Consider the following 20,180-nt stretch of genomic DNA (forward strand, 5'->3'; position numbering starts at 1 on the left):
GAAATGTAGGCATTTCCTTCAATTCACGTGGCTTCTTAAAAGCTGCAAAATTAGAAACGCCAGTATCTAGGAAAGGAATGTCTTGAGGCCTGGCATATTTCAAAAGGCTGATAAGATACCAGGCACCTTATCGTAGGACTAATGAAGTGCCCATTAAGAAGTTTCAGGAAGACCTTATCTTAGGATGGATGGAGACACTTGCTATCAGGTTCGGAAGACATTCTGGCGCTGGTGTTCATTAATAGCCACTCTTAAGATAGGAACACTAATGAAGATTGACAAGGTGTTGAGTTTGAAAATATGCTATTGAAGTCAATGTAAAAGTAGAATTTTGTGACGCACATTGTGATGTCTATATGATGCATGCATAATTATTTCAAAAGGTATATAAACCAAGCCTTTCCTTTGTTCTGTACCCTTCTTTCCTGGCTTACCAGGAGGGTCCATATCCGGTTGGCACCAACCGAGAATAAAGGCCGTGCTTTTCAGTTCTCAGGATCTCTCTTTTGTCTCTTTTCCTCAAACCTTCTCCCTGCCATTTCACAATGACAAAAATATTCTTGTTTACCTGAGGGTATATAAAAGTTTGCAAAAACAGAGGAGGGTGTGGCAGTCTGTGGGAACACTTACAAAAGTGCTGTCTGTCTGCCTCATGCTGATCAGCTTGAATAAACAGCGTCTTACCTGAACCTATTGGACTCTGTGGATTTCTTCAAAAAGGGATCCCTTACAACATTGCAATAGCAACAATAGCAGCAATAGCCAATATATGAGGGGCTGCTGATAACTCTTTGGCTTTGTGTTCTTGTTTTGTTTCTATGGTAACAAATGTTACATCACATGAAAGACTTATGTTTCTAATATATGTTTTCAATTTTTTGGGTTTGTAGCTTATGGCAACAGTGATCTAGGCACGCGAGAAAACAAAATGGTAGAGTCTAAGGCAATATTCCCAGCAAATGAGAGCACAGGAGTGAAAAAAAATCTTGTTTCTGCAAGACTGCACAATCTCTGAGGATGCTTGCAAGCTAAACGTCAGGAGAGAATGCTTCTAGAACATGGCCATATAGCCCGAAAAGCCTACAGCAACCCAAGGTTATATATTCCTGCTCAGGTTTACATGTGTTAGCCAAACTGGACTTTAAAAAATATCTCCCAGATTTGACTCCTTTCTGCAGAAAGTAAGAATAAAGGCTATGGTTGATTTCCTATGTTCGGAGGGGTTTTTTCCTCTTAGAACTAGTGATATCAGTAACATTTGTTATAATTCTATTGTGTCCACATGTGACTAGATCAGTGGTTCCCAACCTTTTTTTGACCAAGAACCACTCTCCAACATTAGTACCAAAAGGGTGACACTGTCAACTTTAGATTCAGTTTGGTTATGTGAGGTGCTGATTCAGAAAATTACATTGGATAGATTATGTGACGGCACAAGTGGCGCCACCTATGTATAGAACTGTTAGTTGTTAGACTTAAACTGTTGTATCATGCTTAATCCTGCCCCTTTTTACACTGCTTATGTATAATTGTAGGGATTGGTTGCTTGTAGCTGTCAATCGGTACTGTTTGCTCCACCTCTACCTGAAAGAGGGGAGAGCTTCCTTTTTCTCTTCATTCTGCCATCAGAGGTCCTGCCATATGGACGTGAGTAAGAGACTTGTTTCTTAAAGACCCTGATTTAAGTTACCTCTTAACACCAGTTCTGAGGTTTTTTACCCCTGGGACTCATGCTTTATGTCCAGATCGTCCTGGACAATTATTGAGGAGACCCAGGCGCCTTCAAGCTGGTTCTTTTGGCACCAGAGGAAGATTCTCAATCTTCAAGACATAGGCCATCTGAACTGGGGTTGTGGTTTGCTCCAGCATTCACAGCCATTGAGGAAGGAGGAAACTTGGTGAGGCTTCTCAGCTTCAAACCCCTTGGACCCAGGACTGATTGAGACTGTAATGTATGTTTTCCTTCACCCCTCTGAAGTCTTCCAGCTCATTGCTTTGAAGAAATGACTTTGTGATAAATAAAACTTATTTTGAGCTATTTACAGCATTTTGGGTTTTTGGGAGTTCCAGTTTCCTATAGGAGGGCAAGAAGCAATCCCCTGGGGGAAAGATGCCACGTCCATCCCTCCTTTATTGAGCATAATAGCCCCCAGGCGCGACGGCACAGATGACATGCTCTATGTTCTGATACAGAACATATGCTATCCAGTAGTTGCCATCTGCTGGTCCACAGAAAACCATATTTAATATCTAGAGCTGATGTGGTCTATCCAAGGGGTCGGGGCGGGTCAATGACAGGGAAGGAGTGGCAGGCAATACGAAAGGAGTGGAAATAAAATAAAATAAAGAGGAAGGAGGTTCCAGATTTCCGTCCTCGCGGCCCACAGGTTAAGAACCACTGAGTTGGATGAAGGCTTCTTTGCAACAATGCACCCTATGCATGGTCTGCCGCTTACTTATCAACTTTAGAGATGTTAAGGACCAGTTATACTCAGGAAGAAGACTCCACAGATGCTTCATAACAGACATGTTTATTGGAGAATATATTTCTGAATTCGAAGCGAGAAGCATGAAGGACACTCCAGCTCAATCTACTAAAGTTCCCAAAGGCCTCTTTATGCGCTGGACGTGGAAGTGGCTCAGAACTTTTTATAATCTGAAAAAAGAATGAGAGAATTGATCACAATGACATGAGAAGATGGAGCAAAGACTCAGTCTAGCAGTAACCAGATACAAGTCATTAATAATCATTTCTTATTTTTACATAATGAAGGAATAATATTTGAGGGGTATTACTTTTTTCATGTCAGAAGTACCTTGAGAAACTGCAAATCACTTCTGGTGTGAGATAATTGGCCATCTGTAAGGATGTTGCCAAGAATTGCTTGGATGTTTTACCATCTTATGGGAGGCTTCTCTCATGTCCCCACATGGGAAGCTGGAGCTGACAGATGGGAGCTCACCCCATCTTGTGGATTCAAACCGGCAACCTTCAGGTCAGCAGTGCAGCCGGCATAAGGGTTTAACCCAGGGGTCCTCAAACTAAGGCCCGGGGGCCGGATGCGGCCCTCCAAGGTCATTTACCTGGCCCTCGCTCAGGGTCAACCTAAGTCTGAAATGACTTGAAAGCACACAAAAACAACAACAATCCTATCTCACACTTCCCATTGAAATACTAATAAGTTTACATTTGTTAAAATTGTTCTTCATTTTAATTATTGTATTGTTTTTAAGTGTTTTTTCCCACTACAGATAAGATATGTGCAGTGTGCATAGGAATTCATTCATTTTTTTTCAAATTATAATCCGGCCCTCCAACAATTTGAGGGACTGTGACCTGGCCCTCTCTTTAAAAAGTTTGAGGACCCTTGGTTTAACCCATTGCACCACTGTGGCTCCTAGAGGTATTACTGAAAAGAGCATAGAATATATTCCTCAAAATATTCCTCAGGTTCTTACCTACAAAGCCCTGAACAGTTTGGGACCCGTCTACCTGCGTGACCGCATTTCTGTGTATGAACCTACATAATCTCCTTGATCATCTGGAGAGGCCCTGCTCGCACTCCCGCCTCCTTCGCAGGTGCAATTGGTGGGGACGAGGGAGAGGGCCTTCTCGGTGGTGGCCCCCCGATTTGGAACTCACTTCCCAAGGACATCAGGCATGCCCCAACATTGGCAGTCTTTAGGAGGAGCCTGAAAACGTGGTTGTTCCAGCGTGCCTTCCCAGAAGAACGAAAATTCCCAGCAATATGTCCTCAGAATGCACTTTACTATTGGTTTAGGATGGACTGTGCTCCCTCATTTCTTTTAAAACCCTATACCAGATATATCCTACCTTCCTCATGCCCAGCGTTTATTTTTTAAATTTTAAATTACTACATTTGGCCTGGCCATAGGTTTTCAAATCCTTGTGTGTTATTGTTTATTGGTTATTGTTTATATGTGATTTATATTAATTGTATTGTATTTATTGTTTTTGTTTATTGCTTTTTGTTTTTATTGATGTGTTGTTGGGCTTGGCCTCATGTAAGCTGCTCCGAGTCCCTTGGGGAGATGGTGACGGGTATAAATAAAGTTTTATTGTTATTATTATTAATAATAACTAGCTGTCCCCTGCCATGCGTTGCTGTGGCCAAGTCTGTTGATCTGGAAAATAAAGTAATGAGAAAGTGTTGGTTTCTAATATATGTAATTTCTTTCTGCTTGTGGGTAAACGTTATTTCTTTCTGTTTCTTTGTCAGTGTTGATGTGGAGAGTGTCTGGTTTGCCCATCCTGGAACATGCAACATATCATTGTCCTTCTTTAGGGGTCCCTTTCAAATCTATGATACTATATCTCTCTCTGTGTGAATCATATCTATCTATGGCTGGATGGCTCTTTGTCAGGAGGACTTTGATTATGTTTTCTTGTCCTGATGAAAGGAGTTGGACTCGATGGCCTTAAGTATTTTCTGTAGGTCATGGGGTTCTATGTGGGAAGTTTGCCCTTATTCTGTCATTTGTGGGCTTCAGAATGCTCTTTGATTGTAGGTGAACTGTGAATCCCAGTGACTACAACTCCCAAATGTCAAGGTCTATTTCCCCCAAACTCCATCTGTGTTCATATTTTTGCATATTGAGTGCTTGTGTCAAATTTGGTCCAGATCCATCATTGTTTGAGTCCACAGTGCTCTCTGGATGTAGGTGAACTACAACTCCCAAACTCAAGATCAATACCCACCAAACCCTTCCAGTATTTTCTGTTGGTCATGGGAGTTCTGTGTGCCAAGTTTGGTTCAATTCCATCATTGATGGAGTTCAGAATGCTCTTTGATTGTAGGTGAACTATAAATCCCAGCAACTACAACTCCCAAATGACAAAATCATATTTTTTTGAGTGATGGTCATTCCTTGTGTTGTGAGACATTTTGTTGTCAAATTTGATTTGATTTCGTTCATTGGTTCTTTTGTTTTTAAGGTACTCATTATGCACAGAGCATTTATATATATATATATATATTTGACATATTAGAAATGTATTTCAGAAGACACACACAGGAGATCAGTACTGGAGAAACTGACTATGTTTTGTTTCCAAAAGAAATAAAAAGTCCAGATCAATGGAATTGGATGTTAGAAGTTTTACCTTTGTAAATACAGGGATTGCATTGTGGAATTGGGCATAGAAACCAAAAATGGAAACATTGACAAATTCCTGTGCCATGCTATCATACTGAGTCCCGCTTTGCTTGTTTTGTTTTGATTTAATTTAATTTAATTCCTGAGTGTTGATTGAGCCGATTGCTTGGACTGTTGACATGAAATCTTTGGAAATCTTGTAAAATGCAAGAAAAAGCTACTCTCCCTGGAACAGCATACCTTCCAGCTTTCCCGGGTTGATCAACAACAGTTCCAGTTAGTTTAGTACTGTTCCACTTTCTTAGCTGCATTTAAAATCATAGAATCATAGAATCATAGAATCAAAGAGTTGGAAGAGACCTCCTGGGCCATCCAGTCCAACCCCATTCTGCCAAGAAGCAGGAATATTGCATTCAAATCACCCCTGATAGATGACCATCCAGCCTCTGTTTAAAAGCTTCCAAAGAAGGAGCCTCCACCACACTCCGGGGCAGAGAGTTCCACTGCTGAACGGCTCTCACAGTCAGGAAGTTCTTCCTCGTGTTCAGATGGAATCTCCTCTCTTGAAGTTTGAAGCCATTGTTCCGCGTCCGAGTCTCCAAGGAAGCAGAAAACAAGCTTGCTCCTCCTCCCAGTGGCTTCCTCTCACATATTTATACATGGCTATCATATCTCCTCTCAGCCTTCTCTTCTTCAGGCTAAACATGCCCAGCTCCATAAGCCGCTCCTCATAGGGCTTGTTCTCCAGACCCTTGATCATTTTAGTTGCCCTCCTCTGGACACATTCCAGCTTGTCAATATCTCTCTTGAATTGTGGTGCCCAGAAATGGACACAATATTCCAGGTGTGGTCTAACCAAAGCAGAATAGAGGAGTAGCATTACTTCCCTAGATCTAGACACTATGCTCCTATTGATGCAGGCCAAAATCCCATTGGCTTTTTTTGCCGCCACATCACATTGTTGGCTCATGTTTAACTTGTTGTCCATGAGGACTCCAAGATCTTTTTCACAAAATGTCCCAGTTTCTCTCTCTTCTCCCACTTTCCTCTGAGTCTTTGGCTTCTTTCAATTGCCTAGTTCAAGCTGTACAAGTAGTTTACTCAAGGAACATAATAGGAGGCAGAGGAGAGGGGAGAAATGGTGTTGGAGAAATGGATGAGAGAGTTGTCGAAATGTAGGTTATCAAAAAGAGAAAGACATCTGTATTTTAATGTTTGGGGAAGGACCTAAAGAAGAGTTTTACCTCTGCACATTTGATTGCAATCTTCCACACTTCCAAAGAGGTTACTGTTGCCCTGACAGCCGCTATACATGAGTGGCAGGCACCTCTTGCTGTTAAAGTCGAAGTAAAAATGAGGAATGGACGCAGTGCACGGGCCTGGGTCTTTCTTCAGTGTACACATTTCAGGCCAAGTTCCTTGGGTAGGTGGTATTTGAAGACAGAGGAAAAACAAATGAAAATATTTCTATAGGATATGATAACACATAACAGGGACAGGCTCAATTACCTGTATCACTATAATGTATATTTACATGCAATTAGCAGAGAGCATGCATTTGAACATTGATGGTGGAATGAGTGTATAGAACAGTGTTTCTCAACCTGGGGGTCGGGACCCCTGAGGGGGTCACAAAGGGGTGTCAGAGGGGTCACCAAAGACCATCAGAAAACACAGTTATGGGGATTCCATGTGGGAAGTTTGAGCCAATTATATCATTGGTGGAATTCAGAATGTTCTTTGATTGTAGTGAACTATAAATTCCAGCAACTACAACTCCCAAAAGTCAAGGTCTATTTTCCCCAGACTCCACCAGTGTTCACATTTGCACATATTGAGTATTTGTGCCAAGTTTGGTGCAGATCCACCATTGCCTGAGTCCATGGTGCTCTCTGGATATAGGTGAACTACAACTCCCAAACTCAAGGTCAATGCCCACCCAACCCTTCCAGTGTTTTCTGTTGGTCATGGGAGTTCTGTGTGGCAAATTAGGTTCAAATCCATCGCTGGTGGAGTTCAGAATGCTCTTTGATTATAGGTGAACTATAAATCCCAGCAACTTCAACTCCCAAATTACAAAATCAATCCTCCCCCAACTCCACTAGCATTTACATGTGGGTGCATTGGGTATTTGTGCCCAGTTTGGTCCAGTGAATGAAAATACATCTTGCATATCTGATATTTATATTATGATTCATAACAGTAGTAAAATGACTGTTATAAAGTAGCAACAAAAACAATGTTATGGTTGGGGGTCACCACAACATGAGGGACTGTATTAAGGGGTCACGGCATTAGGAAGGTTGAGAAACACTGGTATAGAATATTGTAAACACTAGAATGCAGCATTCTTCACATACTGAAATATGTGTACAATCAAAAAGGAATTATTAAGACCAGATGTAGTGAACTACTACATCTGAACTATTGTAGTGAACTATAAATTCCAGCAACTACAACTCCCAAAAGTCAAGGTCTATTTTCCCCAGACTCCACCAGTGTTCACATTTGCACATATTGAGTATTTGTGCCAAGTTTGGTGCAGATCCACCATTGCATGAGTCCATGGTGCTCTCTGGATATAGGTGAACTACAACTCCCAAACTCAAGGTCAATGCCCACCCAACCCTTCCAGTGTTTTCTGTTGGTCATGGGAGTTCTGTGTGGCAAATTAGGTTCAAATCCATCGCTGGTGGAGTTCAGAATGCTCTTTGATAGGTGAACTATAAATCCCAGCAACTTCAACTCCCAAATTACAAAATCAATCCTCCCCCAGCTCCACTAGCATTTACATGTGGGTGCATTGGGTATTTGTGCCCAGTTTGGTCCAGTGAATGAAAATACATCTTGCATATCTGATATTTATATTATGATTCATAACAGTAGTAAAATGACTGTTATAAAGTAGCAACAAAAACAATGTTATGGTTGGGGGTCACCACAACATGAGGGACTGTATTAAGGGGTCACGGCATTAGGAAGGTTGAGAAACACTGGTATAGAATATTGTAAACACTAGAATGCAGCATTCTTCACATACTGAAATATGTGTACAATCAAAAAGGAATTATTAAGACCCGATGTACCCCTGACACCAACTGCTGCTCTGGGCCAGAGTGAAGAGAGAGGCCTGATGTTTATTATTTATACATTCCCTATACTTTTCATTCTTCTTCTTTTTCTTTTTTTTTTTACATGGTTTAGAAGTGCTTCCCAGCCCTCGATAAAGATTTGTTGTTTTTTCTTTAGGTTCTTGTGGGGTTTTTCGGGCTATAGGCATTTCTCCTGACATTTCGCCTGCATCTATGGCAAGTATGCTCAGAGGTAGTGAGGTCTGCTGGAATTAGGACAATGGGTTTATATATCTGTGGAATGGCTGGGGTGGGGCAAAGAGGTTTTCTCTGCTGGAACTAGGTGTGAATGTTTCAACTGACCACCTTAATTAGCATTTGAAGGCCTGGCTGAGCCTGGGAAATCTCTTGCTGGGAGGTGTTAATATGTGCCTGGTTGTTTCCTCTCTGCTGTTTTGCTGTTGTAATTTTAGAGTTTTTTAATACTGGTAGCCAGATTTTGTTTTGCTACCAGTATTAAAAAAAACTCTAAAATTACAACAGCAAAACAACAGAGAGGAAACAACCAGGCACATCTTAACACCTCTCAGCAAGAGACTTTCCCAGGCTCAGCCAGGCCTTCAAATGCTAATGAAGGTGGTCAGCTGCAACATTCACACTTAGCTCCAGTAGAGAAAACCTCTTTGCCCCACCCCAGCCATTCCACAGATATATAAACCCATTGTCCTAATTCCAACAGACCTCACTACGTCTGAGGATGCTTGCCATAGATGCAGGCGAAACGTCAGGAGAAATGCCTCTAGAACATGGCCCTATAGCCCGAAAAAACCCACAAGAACCTAGTGATTCCAGTCATGAAAGCCTTTGACAATACATTGTTTTTTCTTTGTTCGTCATTGCTAATTTTAAAGACTTTAACCATCCATTCTTCTTCCTGAACTGTGCATATACTTTTCTTGCTGCTATTATCGTGTAGTGCAATACTTTGTAGTTTAATTATTTTGTTTGATTATTTGACATTCCCAATAAAATGGGGTCCAATTGTATCTTTGTATGAAAAGTTTCCTGCAGTGTTTTTTTAACCTTGTCCCAGAAGTCTCTTGCTTTTTGGCAGGACCACCACATGTGGAAGGAAGTCCTTCTTGTTCTTTACATTTCCAGCATTGGTTGTTCCTTCCCTTATACATTTTAGCTCGTTTTGCTGGGGTCAGTTACCACCTGTTCATCATTTTAATTTTTAAAAAGTATCTAAGGTCATTGCACCAAATCTTCTTTAAGCCAATACGAGGGTTGAATGAAAATTAATGCCTCCACCTTTCTTTCTTGGGTTTGGATGGGGATATTTTAATAAATAAAACGCAGAAATAATCCTTAGAATGTGCTCTTTAACTACCATTATTGGATACATTTCTACAATTGGATACATTTCTGCCAACAATGAACAAGTTTTCTGAAGCTGTCACAGAAGAAGTCAACACTCTGTTTCCACAACCCATCGTGCACAGATCTACCGATAGCCAAGCAAAGCAATACTGTGACCCACACATTCTTGTGAAATGCCAATTATGCTTGAAATTTCCCTCTGAGTGATACGATTGTCCTAAATCAATCTATCAACTCAGTGGTTGCTGTCACAGGACATCCAACTCTTTGTTTGTCATGCAAGTCAAATGTTCCCACCTCAACATCTTTAAACTTACTCCCCCAATGACACACAATACTCACATCAACACAATAACCATAAACAACTTGCATTCTCTGATTAATCTCCTTTGGGGTGACACATTCTGCTGTCAAGAATTCAATGACTGCTTAAGTCTCATTGACCGACCATCTGCACAGGGTTCCATACTTCGCACTTTAACAACACAACCATTAAATGCTAAGGCTTCCCGCCAAAATGGAACTGTAGAAGAGAGTTTGTTGAACAAGTCAGTACTTCCATCTGTTGAGGAGTTACAAAGGTGAAGGCATTACTTTTCATTCATCCCTCATTTATAACCTCACTTGCCTCATTTCCAACAGACCCCTCAACCCCTGAGGATGCCTGCCATAAATATAGGTGAAACGCAGGGGCGGCTGAAGCATTAGGCAAATTACGCATTTGTGTAGAGCGCCAATCCCCTCAGGGCACTCTGTGGCACCCCCAAGGCCCACCCGCCCTCTCCCTGCCAGGAAAAGTATAGGCCACTTGCCAGGCCTTGGCTTCCCTTGCCTGGGCCATCCTGGTCTCTCCCTTGCCGGCATTCCATAAAGAGGCAAACAACGGAAGCGCACCGGGAAGGCACGGAAAAGAGGAAAAGCAGCTGTGCCGCCCAGAAGCAAAAGGGTTAAGTGCCACCATATCCAAATGAAGCCTGGGCTGGCAGCCACGTGTGTCACTTGCGCAGGGCAGGCAAGCCAGGTGTGCGCTCACTCGCTTGCTGGCCAAGCCCTGGGTTCCTGCGCCCTCCCACGATGCAGATTCTATGGTATCCTGGGAATTGCACTTTTTGGCAGAAAGAGGAAAACCTTGTAAAACTGCAAAATCTCATGCCTTATCATTCAGCCATGATAGTTAGAACAGTGTCAGAGTGAGTCAGTTCTACAGGATAGATGCACCCTGAGGAGTTTTTTCTTCTTCTTCTTCTCCATGGCATGTCTCGGCAGGTAGAATTGAATGCACTCAATACTTAAACTGCTAGGCTCAATGTTATGGGATCATAGGAGCTGTGGCATAAAAATTATCTAGCCGTCTCTACCAGAGTGCTAGTGATTTAGGCCCCATCTACACTGGCAGTGTTGATTCAGATAATCCAGTTCAAAGCAGAACAACAAGAAGCTCCTCCTACAACAACCCAATAATAATAATAATAATAATAATAATAATAATAATAATAATAATAAGGTTCTTGTAGGTTTTTTCGGGCTATAGGGCCATGTTCTAGAGGCATTTCTCCTGACGTTTCGCCTGCATCTATGGCAAGCATCCTCAGAGGTAGTGAGGTCTGTTGGAAATAGGAAAATGGGTTTATATATCTATGGAATGACTGGGGTGGGGCAAAGAGCTCTTCCTTGCTGAAGCTAGGTGTGAATGTTTCAGCTGACCACCTTCATTAGCATTTGAAGGCCTGGCTGAGCCTGGGAAAATGTTCTGTTGAGAGGTGTTAAGATGTGCCTGGTTGTTACCTCTCTGCTGTTTTGCTGTAGTAATTTTAGAGTTTTTTAAATACTGGTAGCCAGATTTTGTTCATTTTCATGGTCTCCTCCTTTCTGTTGAAATTGTCCACATGCTTGTGGATTTCAATGGCTTCTCTGTGTAGTCTGACATGGTGGTTGTTGGAGTGGTCCAGCATTTCTGTGTTCTCAAATAATATGCTGTGTCCAGGCTGGTGAGAGGGATCCTCTCACCTCTGCAGGAGTCTACCGTATACCATGCAGCTGTGGACAAGTCTACATAGGGACCACCAAACGCAGCATTGCCCAAACACGAATCCAGGAACATGAAAGGCACTGCAGACTACTTCAACCAGAGAAGTCAGCCATAGCAGAGCACCTGATGAACCAGCCTGGACACAGCATATTATTTGAGAACACAGAAATGCTGGACCACACCAACAACCACCATGTCAGACTACACAGAGAAGCCACTGAAATCCACAAGCATGTGGACAATTTCAACAGAAAGGAGGAAACCATGAAAATGAACAAAATCTGGCTACCAGTATTAAAAAAAACTCTAAAATTACTACAGCAAAACAGCAGAGAGGAAACAACCAGGCACATCTTAACACCTCTCAACAGAACATTTTCCCAGGCTCAGCAAAAAGCCACCATTTCCAAAACCACCCCCAAGATCATGAGCAGAAGCTAAGACTGTTCATACAAAGCCATTTAAACCAAAGTCAGGATGGGGTTTGATTAAAGAGAATTGATTTCGTTTGATACACCTTCACAGACACCCCATAAACCAGCTGAGGGCTGGAGCAGTGATCATAGAGATGTGCTTAGTGTGGAAGTGTTGATCAATCCGAATACTGGATTTCCCCCCTCCTTCCCTCATTTGGCAATATGCGCTGATGGGAAGCATTCAGTCCAATAGGAATCAGAGCTAAAGCAAGACCCCAACAAAGGGGCAGAAAGTAGATGTTCTCATGGGAACTCTGTAGTTTTCTCTTCGGGAGGGAGGTGTTTGTTTATCTTCCAACTAGGCTTGTTTGATCGTGTTCGTTAGTTTCTAAAGTCGTTATTAATTCGCATTTAAATTAGCTTACGATCCAATATTGAGCCATGCAGGAATAGTGTGAAGAGTAATTAAGAATCGAAACAATTTTTCCAAATTTTCATAATTATTTCGTAATTATTTCGTAATTATTTTGTAATTATTTCATAATTATTTCGTAATTATTAAGACGGGAAGGAAGGAGAGAAAAGGTGCCAGCGTTGCCTTTCCTCCCCATCCTCCTCCTCCTCCTCCTCCTGGAGATATTTTATTATCTCATTACTTATTTTATTATTTTATTATTTATTTTATTATTTATTTTATTATTTATTTTATTATTTATTTTATTATTTTATTATTTTATTAATTTATTAATTTATTAATTTATTAATTTATTAATTTATTAATTTTAAGTGATTTTAATTTGTATTTTTACTAACTTAATGTATTTCAATTTCATCCTGAATTTATTTTAATTTGGTTTCTGTTAGTTGTAAGTTTTATCACCAACAGTCAGCAACAGAGGGAGAGGGATGCTTCAGAAGTTCCCCCTGTCCCGTTTGGAGGTGTTTCTAGCGCATTGCGCAATCGCGTCCGCCATTAACGAATCGTTTCGTAATTAACGAAATTTCGTAAATTTCGAAATTTTGAAATCTTAAATTTCGGAAGTCCTCAGAAATTCGAAACGCTGGCGCCCCCTGGAAACGAAGCGAGTTTAGAACCAAATTTTTTCTTGATCAAACAAGCCTACTTCCAACAATCAGTTTCTACTCACAAATACATCAGTGCTGACCCTGTCCTCACAAGCGCTCCAGATTTTGATCTTGGGTACCGCCTCTGCATCGACTATACACTGATCACCCGCAGTGGATTTTATGGCTTATTTAAGAATTTCTGGTGAGTTTTTCTGGTTGTGTGTATGTTGCAGTGCACGTTGGGGATTACATTTTGTAGATATCCCAACTTCAAGATGGTTTCAAACTTAGTTTCATTGTCTGTGTGGAACCACCCCAACTCAGGAAGGGAGACTGTTGAGCAGCAGTAGGTGTAGTACACTAACGGAATCCCTCATCCTCCCTGGCCACCCAATTCCAAATAAACATACTCAAAATATACTCATACCCTACAGACTGAGGGATAGGGTACCCTCCCCTCATCTCTAGTTCCAGTATGCCTTGAAATTAAAAGAAAGAAAGAAAATAACTGGATAAGAGAAATACAACATTGCAGAAGGAATTATCATACCAGAAAACAGTCCAAGACAAAAGAATGTTGTTTACGTTTTTCAAATCCTACTACAACAGTGTTTCTCAACCTGGAGGTCGAGACCCCTGAGGGGGTCATGAAGGGGTATCAGAGGGATCACCAAAGACCATCAGAAAACACAGTATTTTCTGTTGGTCATGGGGGTTCTGTGTGGGAAGTTTGGCCCTATTCCATCATTGGTGGGAATCAGAACGCTCCTTGATTGTAGGTGAACTATAAATCCCAGTATCTACAATTCCCAAATGTCAAAGTCTATTTTCCCCAAACCCCATCAGTGTTCACATTTGGGCATATTGAGTATCCGTGCCAAGTTTGGTCCAGATCCATCATTGTTTGAGCCCACAGTGCTCTCTGGATGTAGGCAAACCACAACTCCAAAACTCAAGGTCAATGCCCACCAAACCTTTCCAGTATTTTCTGTTGATCATGGGAGTTCTCTGTGCCAACTTTGGTTCAGTTCCATCATTGATGGAGTTCAGAATGTTCTTTGATTGTAGGTGAACTATAAATCCCAGCAACTACAACTTCCTAATGACAAAATCAATCCCCTGCCAACCCCACCAGTATTCAAATTTGGGCATACCAGATATTTGTGTCAAATTTGCTCCAGTGAATGAAAGTACATCCTGCAGATCATTATTTACATGGCGATTCATAATGTTAGGGTTATGGTTGGGGGTCACCACAACATGAGGAACTGTATTCAGGGGTCGCGGCATTAGGAAGGTTGAGAACCACTGTACTACAAACTCATAAAGCATTTGCCTTCCCTTTTTTTAAGAGAAGAGGAAGAGTTAGGTTCTTGTGGGTTTTTTCGGGCTATAGAGCCATGTTCTAGAGGCATTTCTCCTGACGTTTCACCTGCATCTATGGCAAGCATCCTCAGAGGTTGAGAAGGTCTGTTGGAAGTAGGGAAAATGGGTTTATATATCTGTGGAATGGCTGGGGTGGGGCAAGGAGCTCTTCCCTGCTGGAGCTAGGTGTGAATGTTTCAACTGACCACCTTCATTAGCATTTGAAGGCCTGGCTGAGCCTGGGAAAATCTGTTGCTAGGAGGTGTTAATCTGTGCCTGGATTTTTCCTCTCTGTTGTTTAGCTGTTATAATTTTAGAGTTTTTTTAATACTGGTAGCCAGATTTTGTTCATTTTCATGGTTTCTTCCTTTCTGTTTAAATTGTCCACATGCTTGTGGATTTCAATGGCTTCTCTGTGTAGTCTGACATGGTGGTTGTTGGTGTGGTCCAGCATTTCTGTGTTCTCAAATAATATGCTGTGTCCAGGCTGGTTCATCAGGTGCTCTGCTATGGCTGACTTCTCTGGTTGAAGTAGTCTGCAGTGCCTTTCATGTTCCTTGAAAATTATAAATTTAAACTCTAAAATTATAACAGCTAAACAACAGAGAGGAAAAAACTAGGCACAGATTAACACCTCCCAGCAACAGATTTTCCCAGGCTCAGGCAGGCCTTTCAAATGCTAATGAAGGTGATCAGCTAAACATTCACACCTAACTGCAGCAGGGAAGAGCTCCTTGCCCCACCCCAGCCATTCCACAGATATATAAACCCATTTTTCCTACTTCCAACAGACCTTCTCAACCTCTGAGGATGCTTGCCATAGATGCAGGCGAAACGTCAGGAGAAATGCCTCTAGAACATGGCTCTATAGCCCGAAAAAACCCACAAGAACCTAGTGATTCCAGCCATGAAAGCCTTCGACAATACAGAGGAAGAGTTATTTTGTTGTTCTGAAAAGAATATGGAAATTTAGGTACCGCCTATGCAGGGAGGCTAATTTAACTAATTTACGATGCCATAAAAATCTCCAGCAAGCCTGCAAAGAATGAGGAAGTACTTCATTAGTGTCACAAATGGAGGGTGAAGCGACAGCTCCCCTAGTGGCCAGAATACCCTCATGGAAAAAGTTAAATTGCCTCTGTGTCTGTCTATATATGTTGTCTATCTATGGCATTGAATGTTTGCCATGTATATGTACATTGTAATCCGCCCTGAGTCCCCTGCGGGGTGAGAAGGGCGGAATATAAATACTGTAAATAAATAAATAAATAAAAATATGGAAAAGCACTTAACTCTTACCATATTGCTGGCATTCCTGCCTGCACTCTTTCATAGTCTCAAAGTTATTATTATTGCCTAGGCAACCTCCATAAATAAATGGCGCACACATCCTTCTTTCAGTGTCATAGTAAAAACGGCGAACAGATGAAGAGCACCATCCTACGGATTTATGCAACGAACATCTTGTTGGCAAACGGTCTGGAGGAGTGCAAGGGCATGAAAAAGGAAAAAGAAAAGTCAAGATTGATATAAAATATGAACATCACATGGATAAAGACAGTCACAGGGAGCATGTGCCATTTTAAACTAGCCGTCTGTGTTCTCAAATAATATGCTGTGTCCAGGTTGGTTCATCAGGTGCTCTGCTATGGCTGACTTCTCTGGTTGAAGTAGTCTGCAGTGCCTTTCATGTTCCTGGATTCGTGTTCGGGCAATGCTGCTGCGTTTGGTGGTCCCTATGTAGACTTGTCCACAGCTGCATGGTATACGGTAGACTCCTGCAGAGGTGAGAGGATCCCTCTCACCAGCCTGGACACAGCATATTATTTGAGAACACAGAAATGCTGGACCACACCAACAACCACCATGTCAAACTACACAGAGAAGCCATTGAAATCCACAAGCATGTGGACAATTTCAACAGAAAGGAAGAGACCATGAAAATGAACAAAATCTGGCTACCAGTATTAAAAAACTCTAAAATTACTACAGTAAAACAGCAGAGAGGAAACAACCAGGCACATCTTAACACCTCTCAACAAAACATTTTCCCAGGCTCAGCCAGGCCTTCAAATGCTAATGAAGGTGGTCAGCTGAAACATTCACACCTAGCTCCAGCAGAGAAGAGCTCTTTGCCCCACCCCAGTCATTCCACAGATATATAAACCCATTTTCCTATTTCCAACAGACCTCACTACCTCTGAGGATGCTTGCCATAGATGCAAGTGAAACGTCAGGAGAAATGCCTCTAGAACATGGCCCTATAGCCCGAAAAAACCTACAAGAACCTTATTATTATTATTATTATTATTATTATTATTATTATTGGGTTGTTGTAGATTTTTCCGGCCATAATGTCATGTTCTAGAGGCATTCTCTCCTGACGTTTTGCCTGCATCTATGGCAAGCATCCTCAGAGGTTGTGAGGTCTCACAACCTCTGAGGATGCTTGCCATAGATGCAGGCAAAACGTCAGGAGAGAATGCCTCTAGAACATGGCCATATAGCCCAAAAAAAACCTACAACAACCCAGTGATTCCGGCTATGAAAAACTATCTATTGTTTTAAACTGTTATTATATTGTTGTTTGTATGTATGTGAGCCATCCTGAGTCCCCCTTCCAGGGTTGAGAAGGATGGGGTAGAAATACTTGAAATAATAAATCAATAAATAAATAAACAGCAGGAACATGAACAGCTCTGGCCTCAAGCATGGGAGTAAAGACAACAACCCTTATTTTAGGTTCTTGTGGGTTTTTTCGGGCTATAGGGCCATGTTCTAGAGGCATTTCTCCTGACGTTTCGCCTGCATCTATGGCAAGCATCCTCAGAGGTAGTGAGGTGTGTTGGAAATAGGACAATGGGTTTATATATCCGTGGAATGGCTGGGGTGGGGCAAGGAGCTCTTCCCTGCTGGGGCTAGGTGTGAATGTTTCAACTGATCACCTTCATTAGCATTTGAAGGCCAGCCTGAGCCTGGGAAAACCTTTTTTTTGAGAGGTGTTAAGATGTGCCTGGTTGTTTCCTCTCTGCTGTTTTGCTGTTGTAATTTTAGAGTTTTTTAATACTGGTAGCCAGATTTTGTTCATTTTCATGGTTTCCTCCTTTCTGTTGAAATTGTCCACATGCTTGTGGATTTCAATGGCTTCTCTGTGTAGTCTGACATGGTGGTTGTGAGAGTGGTCCAGCATTTCTGTGTTCTCAAATAATATGCTGTGTCCAGGCTGATTCATCAGGTGCTTTCCGGCCTTATTTTTCTTAAAAGTAGTGTGGGGGGTGGGGGCTTATCTCAGTTTCCTTCCTTGGCAAAAAGACTGCCCACCCCAATACAAACCCATGCCTTTTTCTATCATGTAGATGGGGTATTGCATTATTAGAGCATTATTAGAGCTAGAATAGAATATAAATAATGTAAAAAGGGATAGACAATATAAAATTGGTCACCCAGGTTGCAGAAAAGTCAGTTATTTTTCCTACCCATGTTTTCACAGCTGAGAAGACAGTCCAGCAGCGTTACGAACCTATTCTTATTGCCTCCACAGCCAAAAAAAGTGAAAGGCTTACATCGCTTACTTCTTATGTCAAAGTAATACTGTTCAAACCTTCCATTGCAACGTCCCTGGTGTTTTCTCAGTTGGCACTTTGGAGGGTAAGAAACTAGGGGGAGGAAAGAGAAAGGAAATGTATATCAATATTGTCTCAGAAAAAGTCCCAGAATATTATGATATAATATAATATTATTATTATACTATGATTATTTATTTATTTATTTATTTATTTATTTACCTTACTTATATACCGCTGTTCTCAGCCCGAAGGCAACTCACAGCGGTTCACAACATTAAAATATCATTAGAGATGGTGCTAGTCTAATGTCCGTAGGAAGGGCATTCCACAGCCGAGGAGCCACCACCAAGAAGGCTCTATCTCTCGTCCCCGCCAGCCGTGCTTGAGAAGCAGGCGGGATCGAGAGCAGGGCCTCCCCGGAAGATCTCAAAGTCCTGGTGGGTTCATAGGCAGAGATGTGGTCGGATAGGTAGCTTGGGCCGGAACCGTTTAGGGCTTTAAAGGCCAACGCCAGCACTTTGAATTGAGCCCGGTAGCAGATTGGTAGCCAGTGGAGTTGGTGCATCATATGATATGATATAATGATAATATTATGATATCATATAATATTAAAGTATAATATAATATTATTAGGAACCTCCGGTGGCGCAGTGGGTTAAACCACTGAGCTGCTGAACTTCTTGACCGAAAGGTTGCAAGTTCGAATCCAGGGAGCAGCGTAAGCTCTCGCTGTCAGCCCCAGCTTCTGCCAACCTAGCAGTTCAAAAACATGCAAATGAGAGTAGATCAATAGTTGCTCTGGCGGGAAGGAAACAGCGCTCCGTGCAGTCATGCCGGCCACATGACCTTGGAGGTGTCTATGGACAATGCTGGTTCTTCGACTGAGAAATGGAGATGAGCACCACACCCCTGAGTCGGACACGACTGGACTTAATGTCAGGGGGAAACCTTTACCTTATTATGACAAATAGGAAGCAAAAAAGCAGTGCTGTAGGATATGATTGGGCTCAGAACAATGGTCTTTCTTTTTTGCACCACAACTGAGATATGTGCAGTGTTCATAGGAAATTTTTCATGTTTTTTTTTCTCCAAACATTCTATATCTGTCTGCCACTAGTCCAGTCTGTTTGTCAAATTTTAAACTCCTGTTTCCAAAAGTTTGCCCTTGCCTGACATATATACATTATATATAATATGATATGATATAATCTATATAAATAGGAGCCCCCGGTGGCACAGTGGGTTAAACCCCTGTGCCGGCAGGACTGAAGACCAACAGGTCGCAGGTTCGAATCCGGGGAGAGGCGGATGAGCTCCCTCTATCAGCTCCAGCTCCTCATGCAGGGACATGAGAGAAGCCTCCCACAAGGATGATAAAAACATCAAATCATCCAGGCGTCCCCTGGGCAACATCCTTGCAGACGGCCAATTCTCTCACACCAGAAGTGACTTGCAGTTTCTCAAGTTGCTCCTGACATGACAAAAAAAAATCTATATAAATAAAAATGTAATGTTCATTTGTGGGATTAACATAACTCAAAAAACCATGAATGAATTGACACCAAATTTGGACACAAGACACCTCTCAGGTCAACGAGTGTCCATCACCCCTAAAAACACACAAATAAACAGCGGGATGGACTTTAAAAAACCCCCAAAATAAACCATGTATACATATACACATACGTTCATACACATATACACAAGCACACATACATACAGACATACACATATATACGCACGCACACATATATACACAATATACATATACACATATAAACACAGAATTATACATATACACATGCACACATAGAGACACACACACACATATATATGCAAGCACACACAAATATACACATATACATATACACACATATCTGCATATACACAAGCACACTTATATACACAATATACATATACACATATAAATAAAAGGTAAAGGTAGTCCCCTGACATTAAGTCCAGTCATGTCTGACTCTGGGGTGTGGTGCTCATCTCCATTTCTAAGCCGAAGAGCCAGCGTTGTCCGTAGACACCTCCAAGGTCATGTGGCCGGCATGACTGCAGGGAGCGCCCTTACCTTCCCGCTGGAGCGGTGCCTATTGATCTACTCACATTTGCATGTTTTCGAACTGCTAGGTTGGCAGAAGCTAGGGCTGACAGC

Source organism: Anolis sagrei, chromosome 7 (genome assembly GCF_037176765.1).
Source record: "Anolis sagrei isolate rAnoSag1 chromosome 7, rAnoSag1.mat, whole genome shotgun sequence".
NCBI classification, from domain to species: Eukaryota; Metazoa; Chordata; class Lepidosauria; order Squamata; family Dactyloidae; genus Anolis; species Anolis sagrei.